A 21,963-nucleotide genomic window follows, 5' to 3' on the forward strand; every position below is an offset into this window, starting at 1 on the left:
GTGAAATCTCATTGGGGTAATTATTTCCTGGAATGCCACTCACTCAGATATTGCTCAGTGGGTTTTGGGATGGAGGCATCCAACTGGTTTTGTGTCTTGGGTTGGTAAATTGGCTAACTCCTTAGTGCCAGGGGGTTTATAAAACTGAATTCTGGATCATGTTCTAGAGGATGATCTTGAAAACATATCAGTGTGCCCTCAAAAGGACAGGACCACCTTCAGTACGACATAATGACCCCCCGGCAGACTGTGTGCCAGGTGAGAGGTTTATACCTGTAGAGGCAGCAGCCCTCCAGTGGAGTAAACACACCATTTCCCCTGACTCCAACTAGAGCTGGAAAATTGCATGTTTTGGAGGCAGGAGCACTTCCAATATATGGCGCTCCTATCCTGTGAAATTGTAAATAAGGCCCATAGGAATCAAGGGAGACATTATAGAGAACTAGCTTCATCACCATAGACTTAATTTTGACTTTTCGTGTAAGAAGGAAGAAACAAGTCATGCATTAATCAATGGAATACTGCTGCTTTATTACAGTTTGATCCTTATTTCAGGTTTGCAAGATCGACTACCAAGTGTTTCCAAAAAGGAAATAAACACTATCATAGAGAAATAATGAAACCATGTGGATAGTAAATGCGACGCAATCAATCTGAGCATCAACTTCCAGCAACATCTCTGGAACGAAGGCTAATGGCTGGATTGAGACAATAGAACGTAGAACATTCATTTCTTCTGTCCACCAGCATTTGCACCTCCACCAAAACCAAGGCCAAAGCCTCCACCAGATGATGCTTTCCCTTGGTCTCCACAAATGTCAACAGGAGCACATGGATCTAATGGAAAAAAGAAAAGACACATAATTAAAGAATGATCACCCATGTCATCGCTATAACTTAAATACTCTTCATTTATGAACTAATGATTTTTTTCTGCAGCTACTTCAATGAGGTGATTGTATTTCCAGAGTTGTGTTTGGCAAGATTTTAATGTAATTGTGATTGCATGGGCCAGCTCAAAAGAGCACAATGCACTCCTGTGTCTAGGTGGGCTGAGAGGTGGGACAGCATTGAAAAAATAAGATAATACAATTGGTTGTAATTAGCAAAAGCATAAAGCCTTTAGTTGGAGAAGTATATGATTCAAGACACACACAGTGTTACACAATGACAATTTCTTTTATGGTGCAAATGTTCATCATTATACCATGCAGAATTACCAAGGACCACTACTGGTCTCTGCCACACTTTTTTGCCAGGCTTTGTTGGTATCTGGGTTGGTTACCTCTGCCAACCACTGCTCCAATCCAATAGTGCCTGGATGCTTATCTTCTGCATGTTTTCATCCTAAGGAAGGGCATTGCAAAATTTGATGATCCCTTAAAGGTTGACGATCCAAAAAGGTTGACCTCTACTGTTTTATTGCAGACAAGAAGGACTAACCCTCCACTAGACTCCCAATAATGACCACCAATGTTTCTGTCTTGCTCCCACTCATTAGGAGCCACTAGATTCCTGCATAATCGGGTTATCCTCATCAGGATACTATACTACCCAACAACACAACACTAGATCCATGAATAGTTTCAAATTAATAAAGCAGATAAGGACACTGCAGTCTTGGCACCTGCTTATTTTGATTCAGCAACAGCAGCTGTCCATTGTGTTGCATATGCATGGTTTGACCATCTTGGCTTTCTAGCACCCACACCATTGTCAATTTCGTGACGCCCAAAATGCAATGCAGTATTAAGACATGACCCACAGCACTGCTTAGTGTCAAACTACTGTAAGAGTTTTTTTAATATAAAGAGCCTGCATCAGGTATATCTTTCGGGGACAACCCTCAAAACCCTATGTTGTGGAAAGGACACCCATCCTTATTGTGGGCCAATGGGAAGTGACTATCCCTTCAACGTCTTCTCAGAAAGAGACTCTGGACCACACTTTTCTCTTCTTACCACAGCTGTGGAAACCTCTTCATACTGTAGACTCCACTCAAACCTTTATGGACAGGACAGTTTAAAAGATATTCATAGCAATTTAATTACCAATTACAGTACTTTTTTAATTTATGTAGTCAAATAATAATTTAATAGTACAAGTGTAACTGTTAATCAACTAAAAAATTATCTGTAATAGGGAAGAAACCAAGTTAAATCAATATATTCTGACTGACACTATTAAATTAGAAGGGGCCTTAAAGATTTCTTGGCTGAGATATGCTAAGAACGTTTTGCAAGATCTAGGCCACTTAAAATATGTTACCAATCCAAAAACTATTAACATAACGAGGAAGGATCTAAAAAAGGAGGTTCTGAGGCATCTGGACATGATTTGAATATTGTCAACCCTATTTAACTTTTGTACATGGTATTTACAACAGATTCATATTGACTAGATTTAGGCTGTGGGGTTTTCACAGACTTGTTGCTATCCCCAAAATGAATGATTGGGCACAAGATCTTGATATGTGTACTTGTGATAACCACTCAGCACAGTCCACAATACACGTTGTACTTTTTTTGTAAATTTTATCTTGATGCTCGGAATGTTTGTCTGCTAACGATCTCGAAATAACTGGAGCTTCGGCAATGCCGACCAGCATTCCTTGTACTACAACTGCTGGACAATGTGCACAATGTTTGCAGGATTTTAACTTTTTTAAAGAGAATCTTGAGTCAAAGGAAATGTATGTCTATTTAATCTTTTTTGATCGGTAATTTGAAATATGATTAAATTCATTAGGTATAAACTTTGTCATCATCTATGGTTGACACTTTTTACTTGTGTGATATTTTAAATGATGAAATAATTGTTCTCTTTTTATGTGCTTTTATGATTATTTTATATCGGAATTGAATAAAGCTTTCTTTGACTTGATTAGACTTGACTTGATCTCATAGATATAGGTCAAACTTGCAATAAACTATTTTGAAACCTGCATTGTTATTCAAAATATCTATTTGCATCTCATCCAGACTGCTATAGCAAATGATTTTTACTGAAATTAGATTCTGGTGCCTTTAGTTGAACACAAAAGTCTTGAAAGTGGACGGAGAACCTTTGATTTCATCCATCTGGCAAAGGTTGTGCGATCCTGAGTCTGACGTCCACCGAGGATTCTGCATGAAGCTATTGTAGTTTCCACTTGCCTATTTGCATTAGTCACAAAATAGTGCTGTAGATATTAAGAAGCTAACCATAGGCTGTCAGGGATAATTTTGTCTGTGATGCTTCATTGACTGTATAAGGTATGTACTATTCAACTACCGCCTTTGTTTTTAAAGTTCACAGCAACACTAAGCTTTTCCAATCTTGATCCCAATATCACAGAAATATTTGACAACACTATTTGCTTTTTGCCAATACTGTATCCTTCTTCCCTCTACCCAAAGCCATTTCAATTTATAACAGACTTCCATTTAACATCTAATATTGCAATGTACTGTACTATCATTGGTGCGATCAGACCTTCTATGTCTCATTCTGAGACCACATAATATGTGGAGTATAACAATATGGAAGCTGTGAGTACCACCCCTTTGTTGAACAGAATGCATTAGAAAAGTTAGGTGTAACCTAAAGGCAGAGTGTTATAAAAAAGGAGTAAGAATATGAAGTTATGTTGTGAGTGATGATGTTAAACAGAATTAAGAGTAACATTTTGCATTGCAGATACGTTTGACCTTGGGCCTGTACTATTGGTGCAACAGTAGGAAAATGTATATGCATGTCTTTTTTAATACAAAAGCTGTAAATCCATCAATATGTTATCAAGACAGAAAAGTAAAAAATTAACTTGTAAAGGTGATTATCGAATAGTCTTAGTCTGCCATAAAAACAATCAGGACATGCTTCCTAAACAAAAAAGGCATCAACCACCAATTAAAATTCATTTTGCTAAAGTAAATATACCTAAGAACACACAATGACTCTGAAGTACAAACTTTGTTTCATGTTGAATCTGCAGTCTAACAAAAGAGCTGTTTGAGAACAAATACCAATAGAAACACAAATGAGACAATGAAACATTTCACAAAATGCCATGGCCTTGCTGGACAGCCTATTCAAGCAATGGCAAGCCATGAGAAACTATTGAAAAGCCATTCACTATTTACTACTTCTTATGGGAGATTTTTTAAAGGATGGGTAAGGTCTTCGAGACAGCAAAATCTGCCTGTGGACAATCCTAGAAACAAGTAAAAAAGTGTAATTGTAATATAACCTCATGCCTCAGCTGAGTGCCTTCCTAATCTTCCCTGTATTTGTAGACATGTAAAACCTAGTAGCCGGTCAATGTTTTGGGGGTAATGTGCATGCCAATGGTGCATACCCAGCTAGTTTATACCACAAAAGTAATCTTGTATTTGCCCACAGTATGTTGGGTTGTGTGTTTGAAGATCTTAGAAGAAGCTTTGAATTGCCTGCTACACAAAATTTGTTAAACCAAATTGTATTGACTATTTGTAAAAAAAACAAAAAGAAAAGCCCAGCGGTTTCACTCCTTAATATAGCACATGTATGTTGCAAATAGTTTATCTAAGTAGATTACAATGAGTTCTACATAAGAAATGTATCAATATTGTAAAATATTTTAACCTTGCTTTTCATATTTTCCTGAATTTATGGGACTTGTGAAACCCAAAAGAAGAGGCAGAACTTTATTGTAAGAAGGGAAAGTGAAGAAAATGTAGAAGCATGAATTAGAAATTCTGTTATGTAAGTTAAGAGCTATTTTAATCATGAGCTTGCTAAATAATGTTTTTAATGGATTTGTTCTTAGAGTAGGTTGCTAGGATCCATCAAATAGCACATTCAATGTCTTCAATTGTGTGTAACCAAATCCAAACATCCCCTGTGTTTTTGTTCCTCAATTACAAGTGATACCACATTAACCACAGTAGATCACTTACTTGGGAGGCAGTCCAAAACGGGTTTGCATTCTAGAATTAAGAAAGCAGAATAAACACAATTAGACTGCAGTACTTCTGAAGTGTTATTTCATTTCTTCAAAAAACATAAAATGTAGGCCCCATAGTGCTTATGAAAAGTTTACATTACAGAAGAAATCAGTGCACATGTATGTCATGAATTTATAGAACTCAAATAGTCTAGGTCCATGACTATTTTACATATCTCCTGAAAAGTCCTCTTCCAAGTGAAGAAATTAGACAATTTTATTTGCTTGCAAGTGCTCCGAATTTGTTTCAAATATGGGACTGGACACCAGAGGTAAAGTGATTTGTCAGAATCACACATGCAAGTTAAGCTCAGAATACAAGATTAGAAGTGAGGCACTAATACCCAGACATTCACTAAACCACGTAGTCTCATCTCCTTCCTCAAGAAGGCTTGTCATGGTGGTGGATTCTCAAACAACTTTTCAAAACATCATTTACCGTCCTGGGCAAATAAGTTGTCAGTCAGTTAGTCAGTCAAATACCTTTATTTGGCTGACTTGCAGCCACAAAATAATACATTATAAAAGAACATTTAAAACACAAATTAAAAATATGACTCAGACAATGTATGATACACTTCAAGACAATAATAATTCATAATCGAGGTGTTATAAAGGTGAATAATTAGGTTACACTTTCTACGAAATAGCAGCATGAACTAGAAACAGTTTATAATGAACTTTTATATTAAACCCCTGACCCATGGACCATAAAATCCAATAGTAATTCATTAAAAACTGAGCAAAAGAAATCATTTACCAACAATATTACATAAAGGGACAGCTGTGGAGATGTATCTATTAACCATTAGACAAGTGAATTAATCATTTAAGAGCTGAAAATGGTATAAAGCTGTCCGACACTTCCTAATATTTATTTTTAAAAGTGGAATCATAAAATTGCTTCTTGGCTTGATATAAAGTTAAAAAAAAAACAGGAAGTGAAGTGTGCTTTGAGTAGATTCAGAGTCACAACGGCAAAGATCCAGTTTAGCATCACAATAGGCATTGCGCGGAGAAGAAACCAAAAGGTGCTAGATGCCAAACCTGAATCAAATAAGATAAAACATGTAGTGTGCCAAAAATAAAAAGAGAGCTAAGTCTCAACACCTGGGGTGTGTACTCGAAGCAAGTGCTCCAAAACTCTATTTTTTACCATCTCTAGATGCTCACTAGACAATTTTAGGCTGTTCAAGAAGTCCTTCTTCCAATTGGTTCTAGGGATCTTAGCAATGTTTGTGGGATTATAAAAACAACCCACCAGCCCCATTGATTACAACTGTTTTTTTTATATAACTAAACCAGGGAATCTTTAAAATATAATCAAGTTTAAAACAGTCTAAAATAATTGTGCAAATAAAGGCTGGCTCCTCCTTTACCCAAATTGAATGCCACAGTGTGATTGGTGCAGTTTGTATACGAAAGGACAAAGGGGTCAATTCAAGTTCACTATGATAGATGGTAGTTGGAACACTACTGGGGACTGTCAACAAGCTTCTCACAACGCTGTTCTCAGCTACTTGGGATGTGCCGAATTACAGAAGCTCCATACTCCAGCCCCATACAAGGTGACAGAACACGAGTAGGCCTTATAGATATTGACTATTGAATTGATCGATCTTGAGCCTAGCTTCTTCATGAACCTAAATATCGCCTCCAGGTTTTGATTAAAACTTCTGACCATTGTTTCAACTAGACGGTGCCAAGTGACTTTCTGATCAAACGGGATTCCCAAGTACGAAAAAGTTGGAACACAGGACAGCCTTTCATTGTCCATAAAACATGATTAAAAAATGGAGGGAGATTTACCTACTACCATAGTGTAGGATTTTGCTGTGTGAGTCCTTAAACCCAATTCGGTCATTAAATCATTGAACCAGCTTCTGTAGGCCCAAATCGGTTCTGGATATTAGAATACAGTCATCCGCATAAAGTAAGGCCGGATGATTTCTGGTGCCTATCTTGGGAACATCCTCATTCTCTTGATTAATGTGATTTTCTAGGTCATTAATATACAAGCACTAGGTCCTTAATATACAAGCACCCCCTCCTCACCCCCCTTGGGGGGGATGAGGGGATGCAACCAAGCTATTTGTTAGGGCCCATTTCCGCCGACTTTGTCACAGGGGGCCAATATTGCCGGCCCATTAAAAAAAAATCCCCTAGGAACATAAAACCCGACCCCACCCTGGTGGCAAATCAGGAAAACGCCTGGTGCCCGCTACGGCCAGTCCAGCCCTGCCTGTCCCCCTCCATACCTTTACTATTCCTTCCTCCCGGTACATACAACCAGATAGTTTGGGGCAGTTTTAATAAACACTTTGCACCACAGCAAAGTCATGCAAAATGGTGTAAAGTGGAGCAAGGTGTTGATATTCATTTTCCAGGGCAACACTTTTCCATGTGGACTGTATCCCTCAAAGTGACGCAAAATTGGCTTTCTGATGCATTGCTCTATTTTTGCGTATGTGGCGTCCCTTGGGTGGTAGCTGGATATTCTCCTCCTACCACCCATGTTAATGATTGAAATACCTACCTACTAAAAGTGATAACGGCTTTGCATCAAAAAAATAACATCTGATCAAAGGGACGCTAATATAAAGAAATGTATGTAATCTTACTTTTGTCAAATTGCACGTGAACTGCACTGTACAGCACACATCCAATGTGTGAAAAGTCTTAAAGTTAGTCTGATCATAATACTTCGAACTTGAAGGGTTGCAGCACAAAATCTATGCTAGACATCACACAGACATCTTTGAGCTGTGGTGTAAAGGATATATGCCTCTCCAGAGCCTGCTTGAGCACGAGTGCTGGGAAAGAGAACTTCTGGGCCATGTCTTAGTAGATATAGCTTTGAAATGCTCTTTCCCCAACTTCGTTGCAGCAAAGTAAATAATGTAGCTGGACTGTGTTGTCCTGCGTTTTAAATAGATCTGCCCCATGGTGCACAATTACCTCCTCTGGTGAACAGCAAACTTTTTGTGTGACGATGTTTGAATTTATCAAGTGCCTTCCTCATTCCAATATCTTATTCCATAGTTTCCCCTTTCCTGGCCCTTCCTTTACCTACCCCTCGTTGATTTATATGACCCCATACAATGAAATATTGACGCGCACAGATATAGCATAATTACATATTAGGATACTGTTTACAGGTTGTTCTCAACAGTTAAGGAAGAAAGAGATTACATCTCTTTTTAGATTTGAGGCACTTTTTTAAAAAGTGACGTTTTTATTGCTTTTAATTAAAGCATCAAAATCAGAAATATAATGGAGTAGAAAAACAACCAGAATCACAAACGTTAACTATTGTGTGTTAGATTACTGAGGGCCTGATTTAAAGAAGGGTAGCTGGGTTACTGTGTCACAAACGTGACGTATATATTACCAGTCTTATTATAAGGGCATTGTAACCATTGGCACTTGTAACGCGGCAGACGGGATATCCGTCACGTTTGTGACAGACTAACCTCTCCACCAGACTCCAAATCTGGTCCTAATTTTGTTGGTACTACCAAAATATTATTAAATATTATGCAACATAAATATTGTAGACAGAACCTAGACTTATGCATCAACATAGACTTACTACTATTAGCACAACAATCTTTTGTGCTTAAATCCTGACACTCATTCCACCATAGCAGGGCATACCCTGAGAGTGGTGTCAGAGTGCTGTCCTTGGGATGAAAAGCATTTAACACACACCTGCAATTAATTAAAATGAATCTGTTCTTGGCACCTGTCAGGGGCTCAGCACCCCTCAGTGAACGCCAGGACACTTTGGCGCCAAATCAGGCCAACGCCCACCGGTGCGCTTTGCCCATGCCTTCCTTGCCTTGCCACATTGATACAGTCACAAGCCTATTGCTATGGCTTTCACTGTACTAAGACTGGTTTGTCAATCATAGTGAGAAGCTTTCAACATGTTCTGTTAGTCTTAACTGCAATTACTTTGAAGAAGGGACTTCTTTGTTGCTGGAGACTCTGCTAGCCCCCATTATTGTCAATTACCATTAAAGTTTTTTTTAAGGGAGTTACATTTCCTAAATGAGCAAGCCTGTTGTAGAACAGGATTGTGCTTAGCCCCCCTGATGCAACTGTGTACTGGCACAAACATTTTCACATTTCTGTACTGTTACATATCAACAGTAGATGAGGGTTGCCAGACGAATTCAGTCTGAAATATTTGCTGCATCCCTTAAACTCTACTCAAATTCAACCTCAGCGTTTTCTCTTAGAGTGCGCCTGCGTGTTCATGTTAATGGCACGCTATCAAATACATTTCGGCATGTTGACTTGACAGTCGTTAAATAGAGAGATATGCACCTACAGGAACATTGAGCAGGTCGTCCTAAACAAAGAAGGGCAAGGAAAAACGGCCTTATTAATAGACCAAGAAGAAGGACTATGACCTTTGCCTTCTTGACTGACAGACTCGAAGTAGAAGGGAGAGGATGCCACCTCATCTTTCTTCACCACCCACACAAAGTTGAAATCATTTTGAAATTGAAGCCTTTCGGTTTCTCTTTACCAACTGCCTCCTGCACTTCCGAAATTTTAGCAGAGAAACTATCTGGGATGTGCATCTCTTCTTCTGTGACCAACAGATTTTTTTTCCAAATGGAGCATAATACATCAATGGGCTGAGTTCTCGGTGATCGTATTTCAAGAAGTGAAAATAGTTAAAATGGTTGCACATGTATGAATATTGTCAGGCTATTTAGTGCGAAATGGATATTATATGTAAGTACTCTCGTTGTTGTCACATTCCACTCCCATCACTTCCATCATATACTTATGTAAGTGTTCTGCTGTCTATGACCTAGTACATTTTCTTGTTACTAAGTACTTTATTTCTTCTACAAATGCCTTCTTTACGAATATATACATTTAAAAATTAACACAGCAGACCAACAAACCCTAACAGTTCAGTTACCATTATTATTTCCTTGTCACTCACTATGTCGAAAACAGCCCATAAGGTACTGAGGTTGGCATTAATATATACCATAAAATTAAATTTGACATGAAAATAGATAATTTCAACTCACGGTCTATGGTTGCGCCCTGGCATGGATCTGGATTTTGATTCTTCTGATCTCCACACTGTCCTCCACCACCATAGCCACCACCACCACCACCGCCGCCTTTAACTCCGGACATGGTTGCTTCGGTCACTATAATAGCCGATTCTTCAGAAAAAGATATTAGGATAGTTTTTTATCTGTTCAAATGAACCTCCTTATATACTGGAGTGTGAGCCAGGCTCAAGTGCCAACTGCATGGCATTCCAGCAGTGGCACCGCCCTTCCCTTGTCAATCAAAATTATGTACAGTCTTAAGAAACAATTCAACTTAATTGACATTAATTAAAGCAAGGTTGAACTTAACAATCAATATTTTTCTTTCCTCCCAAACGCTGGGTGTGTCTAATTTATAATCACGTTCAAACAAAGGGAACAATAAATTGTATCAATTACAAGACACAGACAAGCAGACAAAGGAGGTTAATGGAGGGCAGCATTGGAAGATTTGAAACTTAGATATTTTTAGAGTTGGGCAGAAGGTTGAGGTTTGGATTGGTAGACACAGTTCTTGCTGAAGGACATTGATGCAGAAAAGTTCAAAAAGTGATTTGACAAAGGACGTTTGATTCATGCCATTGGCACGAATGCCACGATGGTTCTAAAGTATAATCCTTTGAAATCCATCCAACATCTTTTTCAAACATGTCTAAAAAAATAATGAACGGATTTACATCAAACCACAAAAGGTGAAGTGAAGTTTAGCTTTTATGCCAAGTTTGATACCGTTTTTTCAGTGTCTTTTGTTTTAGCATGGAGGTACATTACACGTGGAAGCTCAAAAGTCCAATATATCTCTTAACACCCCCCCTTAATTTTTCATTGCACAGATCTGCACAATCTATAAAATGGCACTAAAGTTATAAGAAAACCAAATCAAATATGTTGTTTTAATGCAAAGTACAGTTGAACTGTAAACTAGAGAGAGACTATCACTACATTTCTGTTGTGGTGCCAATACCCAACATGGTACACCTGGTCCATATGGGGAAATGGAAACGAAAAAGGACATGGGGCATAGGAAACCTATCACGATGACCACTAAATATGTATGGTCCTCAAAGGGACCCCTGCCCATAAAATATATAATGAAAGGTTTATTTTTATTGTGGTATTTGCAAATTCTGCTCAGTCCCATGGAGGGTACGGGATTCACAGAATAACATACAAATTCTGGGAAAAAAAGAAAAACGATTCAGTGCACTACTGCTGTACTTGGCCACTGCCAAAATGTGGGCGTTGGGAACATGCAGTAGGTGGCAGTAGGGCCTAACTGAAACCCAGTCCCTTACTGACAGCCCCTACGTCACAGAGTCAAAGGACATGCTTGCTGTGACAGGAGAGGACCATTCGCTAACCAAATGCCTTGCACAACGGGGGTTGGCCATACACTACAAATTGGACACAGGACCTGACCACCTGCACCCAACCCCCACTGTGCAAGGCCAAAGTCTGTGGACAGGGCAGTGCGGCTTCCTGCAGGGGATTGTTTGTTGGGTTTGGCCAACGATCATGCTCTCTGGCCAACCCTGCAACGCATGACCTATGTCCTCCCATGGATGGTTTGGTGCAGGACCGAGCCACAGAATAATTTGGCCAATCCCACTGTGCACAGCGGAAGCCCATGCTCAGCATGGGGCGGCTGCTCAAGGTTTGTTGGATGCAGCGAACTGTTGCATGTTGTATATGATAAAAAAAACGAAAGTTATAGTAAAGTTATGATTAGGTTTGGTCATAACACATTAAAATATATGTTTTTAAAAAAATCACATTAAAAATACAGTTAATAAGTAGGTATGATTATGAATTAAAACTGAAAAAACACTGAAATTCATGAGTTATGGGTAGGACCCCAATCCATAACTCAAAACAACAGCTATGAAAAGTATCACTTGCATACTAAATTAAATGGTTATGACCTCACCACATGAAATGAATGGCAGATTCTGAAAGTAAAATATAAATGAAAACAATACATATGAAAATCAGTAAATGACAAAACGATTTAAGGTCATCTCTGTCAAACTGGTAATGCAATCTCTTCGTAAAATATGATTTACGTTTGTATTTGCAGCTGTGTAATTAATGGTGAGGCATGAGCATTGCTTATGGAATGCAATTTATGGATCTTCATAAATGTGTAATTGATGCACTATAAATTATCATGTTATAGTTTTACAACACATCAGTAATTAATATTCTTGTGACGACTGAGGTCACCAGCTACGGTTCCAACATATAACCCACGACTTCACACATCCTCACAACAGACGTAGTAAACCTCTGAGTTACTATGCGAGCTATAGGTTTCTCTGGTGAGATGGGAGGGGAAAGATGAAAAATACTGCAAGTAATGTACATGTGAGTGAGTATGTGCCTCAAGCTGGATGAACAGACAGCAAAAGCAGATATCTCACTTAACTGTTGATATGGTCGCAATCTTCTCTAGCAATCAGGGACATGCATCAAGAGTGGGGAGGGGGGGTGGACAGCCGAGCACTTTGCCAGGGCCGGTTGTGGTTCCCAGTCCAGCCCTGTGCATCTCAACAAAAAAGGAGCAAGAAAGCATATGTGTGCAGCCCAGTAACACCTATTGTTAGTGAACTCTCGTAAAAAAAAATCTATGAAAAACAGGGAGCAAGAAGGGGAGGAGCAGTTGTAGTATTCTGCTGGCCCCCTAATGATGACGCGATGTAGTAGGTGTCTTTCAGGTACCTTTATTGTATCTGTTCATACAGCCTGTCGTGCGTCCTGCTCCTAGCCCTGTGCCCTCCTGAATGCCCATGCCCTGCCCCTTGACGGGATGTGGTGTCCGGTGTCCCCTACCCACATCTTTGACCCCAGGGTCCTAGTGCCCATTACCAGGTCATGACATCTCCCCCTTTGTTGCAAACAAACATTTAAACATTTGTCGTGACGCGGCCTGTGGCCACTAGTCAGTGAGTGCTGAGAGAGAGAGAGAGAGAGAGAGAGAGAGTGAGAGATCTTCACAGACCCTCGCCACATTACATCTCTTCAATCAGTCTCTGTGCTTTCTTGTATGTCCTTCTCTGCCTTGTTTCTCTGTCGTCTGCCTCTACACTTTCTTACTCTTTTGTTGCCTCCTGTTCTTCTTCTTTCATTCTCAACTCTTTGAAGTGTGAGCTGTTCCTTGTGATGTGGTACCGCCCTGATGATGCTGTTATCATCGGTCCTTTCACCTCCGTCAGGTCAGCGGGTCCTTCGAGAACGCACTGTCCGATTTCTTCTGCTGTATTTGCCGCACTACCACTGTGTCCCCTTCTGTTAGTCTTGCTTTGGTGGCGTGCCTCCTTTGATCTGCGTACGCCTTCATTTTTGCTTTTGCCTCTTCGTCTTTTGCAGCTATGTTGCTTCGCTCCACACTTGACATTGCTTCCATCTGCGGTAACCGGGTCCTGCTCGAGTGTCCGAGCACGAGATCGGCCGGGCACCAGCCTGTAGATCTGTGAGGTGTGTTCCGGTAGTCCCTCAGTACCTGGCATAGTGCTTGTCCTATTGATATTTGTGTTATCTTTGCTCTCTGCACCACATTCATTATTGTCCCCATGAACCTTTCCCCCATCCCATTCGCTTGTGGCCACAGAGGCGTTATTTTCCGAAGGCGGATGCCTAGGTAGTCCATAAACTTCCGGAACTCTTCTCATGAGAATGGCAGCCCATTGTCAGTCTTTAATGTCTGGGGCATGCCCCATGCTGCAAACACGTCACCCATGAGAGGTAGTGTCGCGTTTACTGACGTTGACCCCACTTGCCTGACAATTGGACAACGGGAGAACTCATCTATTATTACTAACAGGTAATTTCCTGTCTCCAGTGGTCCATAGAAATCTGCCTTCGGTCCACACCGCTTTTGGTAGTTCAGACATCTGAAGTGGCTCTGGCTTGGGCAGTGGCCTGTCACTTGGCAGACATGACAACACATGACAGTCGCCTCGACCATGCTGTCTTGCCCCGGGAACCACACTTTTTTTAGTTGCGATCATTCCTCTGGGTGACTCGTGCCCCAGTTCCATCGTCTCCTTCCTCAGTGTTCGGGGCATCACGATTCTCGTTCCTCTCATCATTTTTTTTTTTTGGTAAATATCTTTTTATTGCAGCAAAACAGGTGATATAATCAAATAATTTGCGACATTTCCCCTGTTGTCCCTTATGTATATAAACCTCCAACCCATGTGTCACACAGCCATTAAGCTCACAACCCGGGGGTCGAGCGGAGCAGCCGAGGATAGTGTTCTGTGTTGGAGGATACATCACGGTACATCGACAACCAGTCAGTCGGGAAATGGCAGTGCCGCTTTTCAGTCCTAATAGACCCCCCGTGCGTAATGTCCAGTAGGATCAGTAGCCCCTCCACCCCTTTTCTGAACAATAACCCCCCGTCTCACCCATTCCTCCCAACCCCTCCTGCTCCCCTCCCCTCGCCTAGAGCTACACCCCCACCCCTAACCCTGTCCCCCACCCCCCAGACGTGCCAGTGTATCACCAGTGCGAGTTCACATGCATTCCGACCAAACCAGACCCGAGACAGATCATCAGGAGCAGTCAACAAACAACAGACAGTCATCACATAGGAAGTAGGGGAACAAGGGAGGGAGTCTAGTCCACCATCTCTCCAGGTGGTTGCGCTACCGAAGCAGGGCTATGCGCCGGGGTGTCTTCTTCATCCAGGTCCAAAAGTGTGAGGTCTAAGACCAATCTCTCCCATGCCCTGGCCCTCTCCAGAGCCGCGTCATTGCCCACTCTAAGCGCAGCCTGCATACGGAGTTCTCCCTCACACCGGGCCCATTTGAGAAGCTCGGCCTTCCATCTCTCCACTGTGGGGCCCCTGTTCGCCTTCCATTGGGACGTGATGGCCCGCTTCGCTAGAAATAGGCCCAGGTCCAGAAACTTGCTAGTGATCTTGTTCTTCGATGTGTGTGGGAACCAGTGTAGGATGCAGTGTGCCATGGTGGGTTGCAAGTCCCTCTCCGTAACCTCCCTCAGAATATCCACTACCTCCCGCCAAAAGGGACCCAACTCGGGGCAGGACCAGAACATGTGTTGGAAATCAGCCAAGTCCGCCGGGCATCGCGGGCAGGCCGCCGGATGGGCTGGGAAATATTTATGTAATTTGTCCGGGGTCAGGTAGGCCCTATGCAGGACATAAAAGTGCACCAGCTGGAACCTAGCGTTACGCGCTCCGTTTCGGGTCCGCTCCACTATGCCAGACCACGCCTCTTCAGGGATCTCCGTCGCCAGGTCAGCCTCCCATTTCTCCTTCAGAGTCAGCAGTGGGGCGACAGTCTCCGAGACCATGCGCCTATATAGGCACGTGACTGCCTTAACCGTCCCTGCCATCATTACCACATACTGGCAGCCCAGGGACAGTGGTGGCTCCGTCATGCCCGTCCTCCAGTGCTTTCGGATCGCCGTCGTTAGCGCGGCGTGAAGGAGGAAGTCCCCCCCATCCAGCTCAAAGCGGTCTCTTAGGAGGTCAAAAGGCAGTAGCACCTCCTTCTCATATAGGTCCCCCATGGACGTCAGCCCCTGCAGCTCCCAGCTTTCCAGACCGTGCCATGAGCCCCCATGCGGTAGTGCCCCGCACAGCTTGAGCGGGATCTCAGGTGCATATGGGATCGCGATACGGCCCCTCCGGCGATATCTATTCCAGCATTTCCGGGCCGTCTCAAATTCCTGAGTGAGGTGGAAATCTCCCACTGGGAGCCCCAGGACAATCCAGGATAACACCTGAACCGGGCCCGCCGGTTCCCCGAATCCGTCCTCTCCTCTCCTGGCTCTCGCGAGCCATTGCGTCAGCCATTGCAGCTGCGCCGCCAGGTAGTATAACTCGTAGTCCGGCACTGCAAGCCCTCCATCCGTTCTGGGGCAGAGAAGTGTGGTGTGTGCCACCCTGCGTCTGCCCACCCCCCACAGGAAGCCGATTACCATCGACCGCAGACGCCGGATGTAGCTCGCCGGAATCCAGATCGGGAGGGTCCTGAAGTAATAAAGCAGCCGCGGCAGGGTCACCATTTTGAGGAGTGCCACTCTCCCCATTAGCGACAATGGGAGCGTGCTCCAGAAGTCGAAGTTCGCTTTGGTGTGTCTAATTGCCGTCCCAATATTTCCCTCAAGGATATCCAACTTGTCATGGAAGATCGAGGTCCCTAGATAGCGCAGGCTCCTCTCCTCCCACATCACCCCCTCCGTGGACTGTGGACAAAGCCTACACGGGTGGGCCGGGAACAGGTAGGACTTCGTCCAGTTCACCCGGAGGCCCGACACTATGCTCAGTGATTGTAGGAGGGACTTAGCTCCACGCAGAGAGTCAGCCGAGTCTGCCAGGAACATCAGCAGGTCATTCGCATATAATGCGATATGATGCACCTGCCCATAGACATCCAGCCCCCAATACTTCCGACCCAGGCGGGCTCGTGCCGCGAGGGGTTCAACGGCTATGGCGAACAATAAGGGGGAAAGAGGACACCCCTGTTGGGTGCCCCAGCCCACCATACACATCTCAGAGATAACTCTCCCAGTTCGGACCCTCGCCGTCGCGTTCCGGTAGAGCAGTGCCGTCCAATCCACAAAGTCCTCGCCCAGGCCCAGCGTGCGCATGACATGGAAGAGATAAGGCCATTCCAGGCTGTCAAAGGCCTTCTCCATGTCAACTGCAAACACCGCCGCCTCAGCGCCGTCATAGGTGTCAGCCTCCAGTATATGCAGGAGCCGCCGTACGTTAAGTGCTGTGTTGCGGGCTGGGATGAAGCAGGACTGGTCCGCGTGGATCAACATAGGCATATGGGGGAGCAAACGCGTCGCCAGGATTTTACTCAAGATCTTATAGTCCAAGTTGAGCATGGACAGTGGGCGATACGCTTCCCTGTCCCATGGCTGCTTGCCCGGTTTCAATAGGGGGACGATAAGCGCTTCACCAGTGGTCACCGGTAGGCTGCCCAGTCGCTTCGCCTCGTTGTAGAGCCACATCAGCCGGGGTGCAAGGAGGTCGACATAGGTGAGATAAAATTCCGTCGGGAGCCCGTCGGAGCCCGGCGTCTTGTTCCTCGCCATGCCCTTGATGGCGACTCTCACCTCTCTCTCCTCAATTTTGCTTCTGAGCAGCTTTGCGTCTTCCTCCCCCAGTTCCGGCAAATCTAGGCCCCCCGTGAAGCCCTGGAATTCTTCCTCCGACGGTAAGACCCTGCTGTGGTAAAGTTCCGTGTAGTAATCGTGGAATAACTCATTTATTCCTTGTTGGTCAAACAGCGCCACTCCCGAGTGATCTCTGAGCTCAAGGATAACCGAGCTCCGGCGAGCCGGATTGGCCAGCCAGGCCAAAAGTGCTCCCGACTTATCACGCTCCGAGTGCGCGCGTGTGAGGTAGGCCTTGTAGTACCTGAGACGCTCCACTGTCGCCGGCACTACTTCCCGCGCCTCGAGTAGTGCCTCATGTGTGTCTGGGCGCTCCGGCCTCGCCCTCTCCAGCTCCCGTAGCTTCTTGTCTCCCTTCGTGATGTCCTCTAGCAAGGTCCTCCTAACCCCCGACACCATCTCAATGCATTGCCCCCGCACAACTGTTTTGAAGGCATCCCACTCAGTCGCGACTGAACCCGTGGTGCCCGCATTGACCTGAAAATACGCCTTGATTTCTGAGGCTATTGAGGTGCGGAAGAGCTGGTCGTCTAGCGCCTCTGGGCGCAACTTCCAGACAGGGATTCGCGGCCGGCACTGCGACCAGCGCAGCTGCACAAGTAGCGGGTTATGATCGGAGATCGTGCTTGTGAGATACTCACTGTGGCATACCTCTGCATGCACGTCCTGGGAGCACAGGAAGGCATCGATGCAAACGTGTAACTCATGGAGAGCAGAGAAAAACGAATAGTCCCTGTCCGATGGATGGTTGGCCCTCCACGAGTCGACCAGACCCCAATGGCGTTGCCAGGTAGAGCGCGCAAGTGCCAGTTTGCCAGCTGGTGCATTAGGTAGGGGGGGGTGCGATCTGTCCAGGGCAGTGTCAGCCACACTATTGAAGTCCCCGCAAAGGAGCAAGGGCTCCACTAAGAATGGGGCCAGCTTGTTAGACAACAAGGAAAGAAATGCAGGCTGGTCCACGTACGGGGCGTACAGACAACCCAAGGTAAGGTCCCTCCCATCTAGCTTGCCTCGCACCATGACATACCTCCCCTCTGGATCAACCAACTGCTGTGTGCACTGAAAAGGAACACCCGCCCGTATCCAAATGGCCACCCCCCTAGCATATGCGGAGTAGCCAGTGTGGTAGACCTGCCCCCGCCATCTCCGCTGGAGCACCTTCCCCTCCTTCGCTAGTAGGTGTGTTTCCTGGAGGAAGGCGAAGTGAATGCCCCGTCTGACTAAATAGGAGTGGATCTTGTGGCGTCTGTGCATTGTGTGCATCCCTCTAACATTCCACGTGAGACATTTGTAGCCTATGTCGGGCCCCATTGCAGAGTCCATCGCGCTTCATCCACACTCTCAGCGACCCCCTGGCATGCCCGGGTACCCCCCATCCCCCCCCAACCTGATCAATTAAACTCCCCCAACTCCCACACCCCAGGACAGACAACCAACGTGGAAACCCCATCCAAACTCAAGTAGTGAAAGTGTATCTCAATAGACTAGGGCTAGGGTGGCCAGGACGCCGACCCAAACAGGCCCGAAGCCCCCCGCCCCACCCCCCCCGAACATTCAGGAGAAGCCCCCTCAGCTCGTCTCCCCCCTACAGCTCAGTGAGAATTCCCAGGAGGCACCCACACCTCACTGCACAGCGTCCAAAGGCAGCCTCATCCACAACCCAGTACCTTTTAAATGTGTCCAGTGTCCCGCTGTGCACCTCAGCCAAGAATTCCGTCTGCCGTTTGGGGGGTCACCACCGGCAGGTCCGTCTCCGAAAGATCGTGCCCACTACTGGATCCAGGGCTGGGAGCACTGACCTTCGAGTGCTCCGATGCGCTACTGGAGGGACTGGCGTCTACCTGGCTGATGGCCACCACCGCCAGCACCGCCTTAGCTCGTTCTTGCTGCCATCCCGACGGGGAACCAGACCTCCGCGTCGGTGTCGTCTCAGTAGAGCGCTTCCCAGGCGAGGCATCCGGAGGGGCATCCGCACCCGACTGCCCCCTGGTGTCTAACCAGCTCCAAGCATCCTGCGGTGTGAGGAAGAAATGGGAGCGACCTCCAGCGATGACCCTCAGCCGAGCCGGGAACAACATTGCGTAGGGCAGCTGCAGCGATCTCAGTTTCCGCTTGACCGCTAGGAAAGAGGCCCTTTGTTTCTGTACGTCTCTGGTGAAGTCCGGGAACACCATGACCCTGCTATTGTCAATTCTCAGGTCCGGTAGGTCCCTGGTCCTCCGGAGGATGTGGTCTCTATCTCGGAAGTGCAGGAGGCGCAGCACTATCGGCCGCGGCGGCCCCCCCGGCTTGGGAGGGCGTGCCGGGACCCTGTGGGCCCGCTCTAGTGCAAAGAACGGGGAAAGTCCTTCTGGAGCCACCTCAGTATGCAGCCACTGCTCCAGGTAGGAGACTGCATCCTGGCCCTCCACTTTCTCCGGGACCCCCACAAGGCAGAGGTTGTTGCGCCTGGAGCGCCCTTCACTGTCCACGGCCCTGAGCTCCAGCACCCGGACCTTCTGCGCCACCTCCGCCAAAGATGCTCTCAGGGTAGCCACTTCCCCCGGTAATTCCTTCAGGGTTACCTCTGAGGTCGCCACTCGCTCCTTCAACTTCCTGTGGTCGTCCTTCAACAAGGTCAAGTCCGAACCGAACCAATGGTGTCTATCCGCTTTTCTAGATCCCGGGACGCCACTATCGCCTGCATAAGTTCTCCCAAGGACGGATCTCGTGAGTGGGTCGAGCTTCCTGCCCCCGACGACGGTGCATCTTCTTCCACGAGATGGCCCGGGTCATCCAACTTCAGTGCGTCAAAGCCCTTCTTTCTGCCTCCTCCCACCATGCTGCCGGGTAGCAGGATGTGTGCGCCCCTGCGGTGGTCACCAGTAGATCAAGGCACTCCCGAACTCCCCTCCGGTCCCACCTCAGTCGCTCAGCACTTCTGCCTCCCCGGGTGCTCGCCAGGCGGGCTCCAGACCATCAGCTATCTCAGGGAGCAGGCCCACTCCACCAGGGTGGGGGGGGCAACAGGGCTCCCTGCACCAGTCGCCAGCCGAGATCTCCCCCGCCGGGTTGCCGCTGACCGGTGTCGCGCTTCTGTGCTCCAGGCCTCTGGTAGCTTCTGGCGCACGGGTACCAATGTAGCTGCAAGTGCGCGAGCGCTCCCGGCCAGGGAGCGGCCCTCTCCGCTTTCAGTCCGGGTGTCTCCCTGGGGCGGGCGGTAGGTCTCTCCGCTTTGGCTCGCCCCGTCGCTTAAGTCCGCTCACCTCTGGTCTGCTGGCGCGCGAGTGCCCCTGAGCCTGGTTCAGCCCCCGCTTCCTTCAGCCCGGGTGCCTTTCTGGGCGAGCGACAGGTCCCACCGCAACTGCAGGCTTTCCGCTAAGGTCTGTTCGCCTCCAGTCCGCCGGTTATGCAAGCGCCCCGCCTCCCAGGGCGGGGGGGGACACCAGGGCTATCCTCACCGCGGTGGGGCAGGATCGCCACACCACGAGGCCTCCGGGCCTCCTCCACCAGCAGTTAGGGTAGATTCCGTCCCGCGGGCGGCGCCATCTTAGGGTCAGGCAGGCAGTCCACCTTCGCTCTCCGGTCCCACCCGTGCCGCAGTTTCAGGCGGTGTCACCCACCTCCTTCAGCTCCGAGGGACCTCCGCCGCAGTGTGCGCGATCCCCTCAGCTTCCCTGGGCTCCTCGCCGTTGTCAGCTCGTTGGCGCCAGGCAGATTAGGCAGGGACAACGGCCGCCATTTTGAGCACCCATTACTCTGGTCCCCTCGCCTCGCGAACAAAGTTCCCCACAGGCAATTGCCGGGGCTCCCGGTCCTCCAGGGTCACTCCTTGTACTCTCGGGCCCCTCCCATGCGCTTCTAGGGGGTTGGGGTCCGAGCCGGGGTGCAGGATATGCTGTGGTGCGAGGCGGGCCCGGAGGAGCTCCGAAGTCCCGCTTCCACCTACATCGGCGTTCAAGCCACACACCCCCTCGTTCCTCTCATCATGATGCCATTTTCGGTCTCTGAGAGCTCTTTGTGGATCTTCTTAAATGCCAAAAGTTCCTCCTTCTTTACTCCTTCATCCACGATGCTCTTGTTGTTGATGTGTCTCCACCTTTGCTGTCTTGTCACTTTCTGTATCGCTCGCATGGTGGGATCCCGCTTGGTCTCATGTTCCAGCTCTGCTATTGTTATTGAGGCCGGCGTGTTGTGTTTCAGTATGAAGTTCAGGTATTCCTCCGCCATTGTCGTGGCCTCAGTTGCATGTGGCAATGGATGTCGGGACATGTAGTCAGCTGGGTTGTGTTCTTTGCCAGGCTTGTGTATTATTTTGAAATTGTAATCCATTAGTCTTATTCCCCACCTCTCTATCCGGGGTGGTATCTTTGCGTTGGGGTTTCCATAAATTGTTATGAGTGCTTGGTGGTCTGTTATTATCGTGAATGGTTTTTCATATATGAACATGTGATAATGTTTGCAGGCCCACACAACAGCTAAACTCTCTTTTTCCGGTTGAGAGTATGCTCGCTCAACGTCAGAGAGACTCTTACTTCCGTATGCCACCACACATCTTGGTGAGTCCTTTCCTGTTCTATGTTGCGCCAGTATTGCTCCCAACCCCACCGGACTTGCATCCACTGTCAATTCAGTGCACAGTCGCAGATCGAAGTAAGCCAAATGACCTACTGCAGTCATGGCTTTTCTGATCTCTTCAAAGGCTTTGCTGCATTCCTCTGTCCATGAAAAGCTCTGTCCTTATTTTGTCAGTTCTCGCAACGGTGCGCTTACTGTGGC

At 46.5% G+C, this 21,963-nt stretch overlaps 1 long non-coding RNA gene across 1 annotated transcript; it reads right to left on the minus strand.

The window, feature by feature from the left end:
• Positions 1–510: 510 nt before the first annotated feature.
• Positions 511–10,227, minus strand: LOC147711266 (uncharacterized). Its single transcript, XR_015295903.1, has 3 exons — positions 10,021–10,227; positions 4,917–4,946; positions 511–837 (listed from the first exon to the last, which is right to left on the minus strand). It is a non-coding gene; the product is annotated as an uncharacterized LOC147711266 (long non-coding RNA).
• Between the last annotated feature and the right edge of the window lie 11,736 nt (positions 10,228–21,963).

This window comes from Lissotriton vulgaris, chromosome 5, assembly GCF_964263255.1.
Source record: "Lissotriton vulgaris chromosome 5, aLisVul1.2, whole genome shotgun sequence".
Taxonomy (NCBI): domain Eukaryota; kingdom Metazoa; phylum Chordata; class Amphibia; order Caudata; family Salamandridae; genus Lissotriton; species Lissotriton vulgaris.